This window comes from Neovison vison, chromosome 11 (assembly GCF_020171115.1).
Source record: "Neovison vison isolate M4711 chromosome 11, ASM_NN_V1, whole genome shotgun sequence".
Lineage (NCBI taxonomy): Eukaryota > Metazoa > Chordata > Mammalia > Carnivora > Mustelidae > Neogale > Neogale vison.
The window spans coordinates 36320308-36330787 of NC_058101.1; positions in this window are offsets into that span (position 1 = coordinate 36320308).

Sequence of the window (10480 nt, forward strand, 5' to 3'; positions counted from 1 at the left end):
ATCTGTCTTTGTATATAAGGTAGTGATTCTGTTCTTTTCAAGCCATTGCCTAAGTGGCTTTTTATCCACTAATGGGTGTATCGCTGCCGTTCTTACATATCACGAGTCCGTAGGTGCCAGGATGTGGTTCCGGCTTGTCTCTTTGGTTTCATTGGTCTGTTTTCCCCTTTTTTCTCTAGCATGTTACAAAAACAAAATCATAGATACCTAGAAACTGAATAAAACTCTACTACATAACTTTTCAGTTAAAAAAGGTAAAAATAGGGGTGCCTGGGTGGCTCAGTGGGTTAAGCCGCTGCCTTCGGCTCAGGTCATGATCTCAGGGTCCTGGGATCGAGTCCCGCATCGGGCTCTCTGCTCAGCAGGGAGCCTGCTTCCTCCTCTCTCTCTGCCTGCCTCTCTGTCTACTTGTGATCTCTCTCTGTCAAATAAATGGGGAAAATCTTTAAAAAAAAAAAAAAGGTAAAAATAATACGGATTTGCCGGGCCTGCAGGTGCGTGGACCCAATGGCGAACTCTCAGGGGAACCCAAAGCAGCCTTTACTACAAGTGAACTCCAGGAATCCTTCAGCAGGATTCGCTTTGTCTTCCCTTTAAAGGAGACTTTCTACCATGGAAAACGTAAGCCCCTGCCAAGAATGGTAAGCACAGATCTCCAGATTCTTTGTTTTTACACCTACGACTCCCAAGTGCCCTTCCAGATTTTCTACAGTTCTCAAAGGAGGATATCATCATCAGTAATACTTCTTCCACTTTTGAAAATTAAAATTCCTGAGTGGCAGAATGTAGCGAAAAAAGTGGGGCTTTGGAATACGTGTGGATAGATAGATAGATAGATATAAAACAAGGGTTGGATTTTTAGGGACTTAAAATCCTGCATGTTTAGTTTTTCCTTAGTTCTTTCACACAATATCATTCATTGAGCCCTTCCCAAGATCACTAGTGAATTTCAACTAATTCTCTTTGAAGCACTTTTGAGATCCTCTACTTTTTCCATAAATAATTGTAAACCCTTGTCTTTTTCAAATCTTCCCCATAAATAATTTATCAATGAATAAAAAGTGACATTCAGGAAAAAAAAAATAAAAGACAAATAACCAAACACTTAGGGATGAGCAGGCAACAGCCCATCTCAGGACTCCCACCACCCTATGTGGCATCTTCTGTTTGAATCAGAAAGAGGCACATGTTTTGTGTGACCCCAACCCTGAGGCGCTGTGAAAAGTGAGCTCAAGGTCCCTCTGGGCAAAGAAACAACATTCCTTCCTTTGTGCAGGGCCTCCATTCACCCCTTCCAGGCCTGATGGGGCACTGAGCAAAAAGCATCACACTATGAGGCTACTTCTGCCTGGATGCCAAAATTCAGGAGACCCAATTAAAGCAGAACTTAGAAAGAGACTTGTAACTTTAAACACATTTTTAGAAGAAGCAAACAAGGGAGATTGAAAACAAATGAGTTAGGCAATTTTCTAAAGCAGTTAAAAAATAGCAACAATGTAAACCCAGCATGAAGGGAGGAAATAATAAAGATAAAGGGATGATGGAATCAGATACTAACAAAACTAACACAACGAAGTCCAGAAGATTCATTATCAAAATATATTTATTTTTTAAAAATATTTTATGTATTTATTTGAGAGAGAGAGAGAGAAAGAGAGAACAAGTGGGATGAGGGGCAGAGGAAGAAGCAGACTCCCCACGGAGCAGGCAGCCTGATGAGGGGCTCGATCGCAAGACCTGGGATCATGACCTGAGCCAAAGGCAGACGCTTAACGGACTGAGCTACCCAGGTGCCCCTATCAAAATATATTCAGCAGTTTGAAAAAAACTGGGATGATAGACTTCTGGTAAGACTGATCAAGAAAAGGAAAGAGAATACAGAAATATGTAAAAGGTAGAATAAAAAGGAAAAGAGCTGTAGACACAGAGATTAAAGGAATTTTGAAATGCTGTTATGACTAACTGTTTTCAAATAAATTTTGACTTAGAAAAACCAGATACATATCTGGAAAAATGTGAAAGGTAAAAATTGGTGGAAGAAAGTAGAAAATTTAAATAGAGTAATGATTATTTTAAAACCTGTTTATTTATTAGTTATTAAAAACAAAGACCTACCTGTCCAGAATTTGACCCAAGCAGTTATTCATAGGAATTTTACCAAGCTTTCAAGTATTTCTTTTATTAGTTATTCCAGAAAATTGAAAAAGGAGGAAAGGGTGTTCAGCTCCACTGAGAGATTGAATATACAGACAAATAATGGCCAGATCATTGGTAAAAATAGTACTCTGGCCCATATATGCAATGAGCAGCCCAGGAAACGAATCCATTACTTATCAAAACCAGGCAAGGAAGCCAGCTTACTAGCTGCAAGTCAGATTTGTAGGAAGTCAGACTACTATCGCTAGTAAACAGCCCAGGAAACCAAACAATAACTCCCATAACCGTTGGCCCCAAATATCTAGGACTTGATTAATAATTGACAGCTTCCCCTATTTTTTTGCCCCCACGTTCAACTTAAAGCCAACCAGAGAAAGACAAATGTGTAGCCCTAACCAATCACAATATCCTGCTATACCTGGCCATCCCACAGGTTTCCTATGTCAACAGCCTCCAATCAAGGCATACGTGAAGCCATTCTTTTTTAAATCCACCATAAAACTTTCCCACTTTTTGCCTGCCTTTGTGTCTCTGTCAAAATCCAAGTGATGGTGGCTCATGCTCTTGCTATATTAAGCTCTAAATAGTAGCCTTTGCTTGTTCCAATCTAGTCAGTCTTCATTTCCACATGGTTTAGGAAGCTAGCGCAACTATGATCAGGCCACTGTAAGCTCGTTTCATGTATTGTCGCAGATACAAAATCCTAAATAAAACATGAGCTACCCAAATTCTACATTTTATTAAAGTATGCGTATTTATATATCCCATGTACAAGCAGACTTTATACAAGAAATGCAAGATTGGTTTCACAATCTATTGCTGTAACTTGCCATTTAATGATCTAAGGAGAAAAACCACAAGAGTATAAATAGATGAAGAAAGAACACTTGTTAAACTTTTGCCCAGATTTTTTAAAAAAAAAAAAATCCTGTAACAGAAATCATGCTTATTGGAGACATTTTTGGATGCATTTCCATAAAAAGCACACTAAGACAAGGAGGTTACTCGCACTTAACACAATGTTGCAGAAATAATCCAACGCCATAAGACAGGAGGAAAGCCTAAGAGGTATGAGGATTGAAGGGGAAAAGTAGATAGTTACTACTGTGGGTATTTTAATTATCCTCATTAAAAAAATGAGTCAATAGGATCAGCAGGCTAAGTAATAGAGCTAATAAGATAGTCGAGCCTGTTTGCCAGACTCAAGATCATCTTATAAAACCAATAGTGTTCCTTTATAACAGAACCTAGAAAATAGGACAGAAATAAAGAAGAATGAGTGGGCTCACTCCAAACATCTGTGGTACCTTCATACAAACGAAGACCACATCATACATTTAATATCAAAAATTAAAAAGTCAAAGCTATTTAAATTAAGCTATAATATGGGAGTGCATTTAACAATATCCATCAGCAAGCTCACCATTTGCTTGTCTTACCACACCACCACGTGAAAGAGGAGCCACTCCTTTCTGCCACCAGGCGAGTTGGCCAGGCCAGGATCCCTGGAATGACACTCCCAGACAGAGATTTGCTTGCAGGTGGATTAATGAGGAATCCTATGATATAGAGTCTGTCTTGCATGAGACTGGGGGAACCAGGATGAGGCAGAGGGAGAGGCTGAGACATGTTATTTTATTTTTGGAAAAGTTCATGAAATAGTATTAAATGTCTTTATAAAAATAAGACCATTACAATTCCAGTATTTCATACCCATCTAGTGGCCCGTGTAAAAATTTAATATCGCGTTTCACGCATGTTTTGTCTAACCTGACACTGGTTTGCTTTGTCTTTCATTTTCAGCCGTTTGATTATGATGGGTCTTGGGGACGGGGGATTTCTTTAGGTTTATCCCAAGACCTTGTTTTGGAATTGAGTCAGCTACTTGAATCTGATGGGTTTTTGCTGTGATGGTTTATTGTTTGTTTTTTGTCTTTCAACAAACTGGGGAGAGGGAAGGGTTCAGACCTTATTTTCTCAAATATTTCTTCAGCCCTGACTTTCTTCTCTCCAGCAGCACTCCAGGGATATGAATGTTAAATCTTTCGTAATTCTTACAATCCCAGAGGTTGTGTTCATTTTTCTTTTTTCAATTTATTTTTTCTATGTTGTTCGGATAATTTGTATTGATAGATCTTGAAGTCTACTGACTCTCTCTTCTGTGTTCTCTGCTATTGAGCTCATCCAGTGAAAAGTAATTTTTTTTAAGTAGTTGCCACTCCCAGAGTGGAGCCCAATGCAGAGCTTGAACTCGAGACCCTAAGATCAACACCTGAGCTGAGATCAAGAGTCAGATGTTTGACTGAGCCACCCAGGTGCCCCACCCAGTGAATATTTAAATTTTTATTTTGTTGTATTTTTCATTTTTATAAAGATTTTATTTATTTATTTATTTGTTTGTTTGTTTGTTTGACAGACAGAGATCACAAGTAGGCAGAGAGGCAGGCAGAGAGAGAGGAGGAGGCAGACTCCCTGCTGAGCAGAGAGCCCGATGAGGGACTCTATCCCAGGACCCTGAGATCATAACCTGAACCGAAGGCAGAGGCTTTAACCCACTGAGCCACCCAAGCACCCTATTTTTCATTTTAAAATTTTCATTTTAATACTGTCTATTTCTTTGCTGAGATTTTTTCTAGTTTTCCATTTGTTTCGAGACTATTCATAATTGCTTTTGGAGAACTTTCATGATCGTTCCTTTAAAATCTTTGTCAGATAATCCCAACACTCTTTGGGTTTAAATATCAGTTGGTATTTTTTTTTCCCCCTCTCATGCAAGATGAGATTTTTCCTGATTCTTGCCATGCCAAGTAATTTTGGATTGTATTTTAGAAATTCCGTGTGTTATGTTTTGAGACTCTGGTTTCTCTTTAAGTCTTCTATTTTAGCAGGCAGTCAACACTTCTAGATTTAGGACACACATCCTGGCCCACTTTTGTGGGCTGTGGTTTAAATGTTAATTTAACTTTTGGACCTTTGCAATGCTCTTCTTTCTGGTTCTGCCCCACTGTGCACTGGTGAGAGGCCAGTCTGCCTTGGTAGTTAATGCTCAAGGCTTTTGCTGTGTTGAGTATGGTCGGTGAAATGCTGTCTCACTCAGAGATGAGTCTTTTTTACCTGCTCCCTTCTCTCCATAATGGGCTCCCAACTCTCTCCTTGGAAAGGGGAGGAGTTGCTACTTCTTTGCTGCTTAGTGCTGGGTGAGGGCTAGGAACAGGGCTCCTCCCCACTGTCTCCACTGCTACTACATCAGTACCTGGGGAAAGGGGAGCCACTTAGTGCCTAGTAAAGGATGGCGATTGGGCTCTGTCCCATAGACTCCACAGCATGGTGGCAGAGGGGGAGTGTTTCATCTTTTATGGTATTTGCTTCCACTCAGATAGTCATGGTCATAAAGGCTCCATCCTCTTCCTGGTTCTTTGCTGAAAGAGAGTGGGTTTTCTTTGGGTCTTTTTGTTGTTGTTGTTGTTTCCTGTCTCTTCCTGGTAGTGGTTCCAGGTTGTGTGGTGTTCTAGCTCCCAGACCAGTCTCTGTGGCAGGTAAACAAACAGAAAACTCCTCTGAGGAATTTGCTGCTGGGTTGTCCCTCAAGTCCTAACTTCTCTAGCTAGTCTTCCATCTTCTCTTCACCCTTCAAAGTCTACCAAGAGTTGCTTCATAACAGTCCTGTTTTAGAGTATTCTGCTGTAATTAGTGGGAGGAATAGAGGGGAAGGCACTCATTCATACCTTAACCAGAATGAGAGACCTTTTTCTTTCTTTTTTTTTTTTTTAAAGATTTTATTTATTTATTTGACAGAGAGAGATCACAAGTAGGCAGAGAGGCAGGCAGAGAGAGAGGAGGAAGCAGGCTCCCCGCTGAGCAGAGAGCCTGATGCGGGACTCGATCCCAGGACCCTGAGATCATGACCCGAGCCGAAGGCAGCGGCTTAACCCACTGAGCCACCCAGAGACCTTTTTCTTAGGGGTTTCATTAATTCTATTAAGTCTTTAAATGTACTTATTTTATAGTTTGTTCCTGACAATTCCACCACGTGAATCCCTTGTGTTGTGCCATTTGCAGGGACAGCTAACTCCTGCATCCAGGATACGTTTCCTCATGTGTTTTGTTAGTTTGGTTTTGTAAATCCAAGTAAGTCTTTCTCTGCGTCATGGGTTAAGAATATGTTCTTCCAGAAGTGTTTGGTATTTGCTCATATCCAGGGATTTAGATAGGAAGTCTCAGTTTCAGCTTACTATAATCAAAATCATGTGGTATTGGTGAAAGGAAGGACACACAGAAATAGTGAAACACCAAGTTCTGAAACTGACCTATATGTATATGGTTAGACGATTTTTGGGACAAAACTACACAGTCAATTTGAAGAAGAGTAGTCTTCTCAAGAGTGGTATTGGATGGGGCACCTGGGTAATTTCAGTCTATTAAGTGTCTGACTCTTGACTTGGTTTAGGCTCAAGTCATGATCTTGGGGTCTTGAGATCAAGCCCTGAGATGGCCTCCTTGATCAGTGAGGAGTCTGGTTGAGATCCTCTCTCTTTCCTTCTCTTTCTGCCCCTCCCTCTCCTCATGCAGGCTCTCTCTCCCTCCCTCTCAAATAAGTAAGTAAATAAGTAAGTAAGTAAATAAATAAATCTATCTTTAAAAATAAAGTTTTGCTGGAGGGGAGCCTGGGTGGCTCAGTCGGTTAAGCATCTGACTCTTGATTTTGGCTAAGGTTATGATCTCAGGGTTGTGAGATTGAGCCCCGTGTCAGGTTCCATGCTGGATGTAGAGCATGCCTAAGAGTCTCTCTCACTCTCCCTCTGCCCTTCTACCACCTCCCCCTTCTAAAAATAAAAAAAAGTGGTGCTGGAACATTGGACATTCATATTTAAAATACTGGACCTGGACTTATACCTCATATATTATATATAAAAATTAACCCCCAGTGGGTCAAATGTAAAACCTAAAGCAACAAAATTAAAAAAATTTTTTTGTGTGTGACTTTGGGATAGGCTAAAGTTTCTTAGCTAGGAAATAAAATTTATGATCCATAAAAGAAAAAAAATTGATAAATTAAATTCATCAAAATTAAGAACATCTGCTTTTCAAAGATAAACTATTGAGAAAATGAAAAGACAAGTCACAGAGTGGGAGAAAATACTAGCAAAATAACACTTAAATAGAGACTTCTCAAAATGCAGCCATAAGGAAAAAACAACCTAATGAAAAATGAGGAAGGGGTTTTGGGATTGAGTCCCACATCAGGCTCTTTGCTCATTGGGGAGCCTGCTTTTCTCTCTGCGGGCTATTCCCCCTTCTTTTGCTCTCTCTCTCTCTAAATCTCTGACAATTAAATAAATCAAATCTTTAAAAAAAAATGAGTAAAAGACTTGAATAGACTCTCCATCAGGTAAGATATACAGTTGTCAAATAAGCAAGCCCATGAGAAGATGCTTATCATAAGTCACGAGGGAAATACAAATCAAAAGAACAATGAGATACGTTCCACCATTAGGATGGATAAAACAAAACAAAACACTTGACCATATCAAGTGCTGGTAAGGTTGTGGAGTACATGTTGCTGACTGAAATGCAAAGTGGTACAGTGACTCTGGAAAAGAGCTGAATAGTTTGTTAGAGAACTAAACATCACAAGGGGCCCGGGTGGCTCAGTCGGTTAAGCATCGGACTCTTGATTTTAGCTCAGGTTGTGATCCCAGGGACTTGAGATTGAGTCCTGAGTTGGGCTCTGCGCTCAGTGGGGAGTCTTCTTCTCTCCCTCTCTCTCTCTCCTTTCTGCTCCTTCTGCTGCTTGTACTCTCTAAAAGAAATAAATCTTTTTTTAAAAAATAACTAAACATTAGCTACCACACAATTTAGCAATCCCACTCTTAAGCATTTGCCCAAAAGAAGTGAAAACTTACATTAACACAAAAATCTTTATGTGAATATTTGTAGCAGTAACTGGTAATAATCCAAATATCCTTCCCCTGGAGGTTGTATGAGCTATTGTGGTACATCCACATTAAATAATGAAGAGGAGCAAACTACTGATACATGTAAAACCACAGACGAATCTCAAATGAATGCTGCTAAGCAAAAGAAGTCAAACTCAAAAGGCTGCAGTCCATTCTGAAAAAGGCAAAAATGTATACAGGGAGGCAAAATAGACCTGGGGTTACCTAAGGATTGACTGCAAAAGGGCATGAGAGACTATTAGGGAGGTGGTTTGTTTGTTTGTTTGTTTGTTTGTTTTTTGCTTTGTTTTGCTTTGCTTTGTTGTTGTTGTTGTTGTTTTTTCTTTTTTTAATTAATTTAAGGTGTTTCCTGGGTGACTCAGTTGAGTGTTTGACTCTAGATCCCAGGGTTGTGAGTTCAAACCCTGCATTGGATTCCCCCACTCCCAGCATGGAGTTGTCTTAAAAAAATAATAATAATAATTTCAGTATAGTTGGGTCTTAAAAAAATAATAATAATAATTTCAGTATAGTTGGCCCACAATATTGCACGACTTTCATGAAGGAGAAGAGGCTTGAGGATGGTGTGGGAGAAGCTGGTTTGAATGTGTGGTGGGATTTTAGTCTGTTGAGGGATTGCATGAGCCCAGCCTTAGAGGCACGTAACTGACAAGCGCTTGGACTTTTCTGCAGGAGATGTGATCTGGAGTAGACGGGCAAGCCTTGAAGGTCATCAAAAGCCTCCTCTTTGAGTTTTTTAGAGGCTGAGTTCTGAGCCTGATGGAGTTCCCAAGAGTAACGGTTCCTTATATGTCAACTTGACTGGGCTACAGAGTGCGCAGACTAAGCGTGATTTCTGAGTGTGTCTGGGATGGTGTTTCTGGGTGACACTCACATTTTTGAACCTATGGACTCAGTCAAGTGGATTGCCTCCCCATGTTGGTGGTCATCATTGAGGGCCTGAATCGAACAAAAGGTGGAAGAAGACGGAATTGGCTTGTTTTCCTTCCTGCTGTGTGCTTAAACTGGGACATTGATCTGCTGCCCTCGAACTAGGGTCCATACCATTGACTTCTCTGGTTTTCAAGGTTTTGGATTCGAATTACACCACAGGTTTCTCCGTGTCTGTGGCTTGCAGATGGTAGATCATGGGGCTTCCCAGCCTCTGTAGTCATGTCAGCCATTTCCTCATAGCAAATGTCTTCTTGTGTATATAATATCCTACTGGTTCTCTTTCTCTCTGGAGAACCCCGACTGATATACTGTATCTAGAAGGTCAGAGATATGGTCTAGGAACCTGAAGATCCAGTTTCTGTCTTCTATCCTTAACCCAGACCACTCAGGATGCCCATAGGGAATGCAAAACGAGGGACGTAATGAGTGGAAGTACTCAAAGCAATAAACGTGTCTACATTTAGTGAGAACTGCCATCTGTCAAAGTCATACATTTAATAAGAATTCTAATTGGTAGCATGTATCACTCTCATTTAGGGGTCACTGTGGATACAGAACAATTACCAACCACCATAATTATGATTGGGTCAGAAATAGGAAAAGGTAACAGGTTCAGTTTACACATCTTAAAATGAATGTACCCTTGAAGAACAATTGTTCTGTGCACCCACAGGTCACTTTGGTCTCTTAACAGTTTAACTTCTGCCTCTCTATGTATGTGTTTTTACTACCATCTCAACTTGTCCTTTCCTGAACAGAGCCACCTTTTTCCTTTTAGGCACATTAGAATTGATATAACTTGCCCCCAGTAAGGTCCTAATCTCTTCTTCAACCTGACAGCTCTTAAAATATTGGACAATTATGAATTTGTGCATGCACGCGCACACACGCATGTGTGTGTGCACACCCACACGCTTAACATCCTTCCTTCAACGATTTCTCCAAGAATTTGGTTTCTTGTAAAATTTCCATCTGTCACCATTCTGATCATTCACCCAGGCAGAATCCAGCTCTCATATAGTACCTCCTTGGAAAGACGGGCCTGTTTTTGAACTCAGCAAATGTCATGTCACACATATATAAAATATGGTTGGAAGATTATAGCCAATCACCTGGACCAATCCCAGCCTGTGTTCCACTGTGATGTAACAGTCATGTGTATCTTTTGAGCTTACAGTCAACTATCTCAGTGTAAAAGCAGGGAAATTTCCTGGGGAAACCTGGAGAGTACTTCAAGGTTTGAGTTCAGCCTCCTCCCAAATGTTCTTCCCCTCTCCAAGCTGTGCAGGTATCCTGTAGCAAGGGCCAGCCATGGTATTTTATGTTATGCTACGATGGAAGTCCAGGCCGAAGGTAGCTGCGGTGAGACCTAACAAGCCACTGTCTTACTTTCAATTACATTTAGGGGGAGGGTGAAGAGGTGATTACATTTT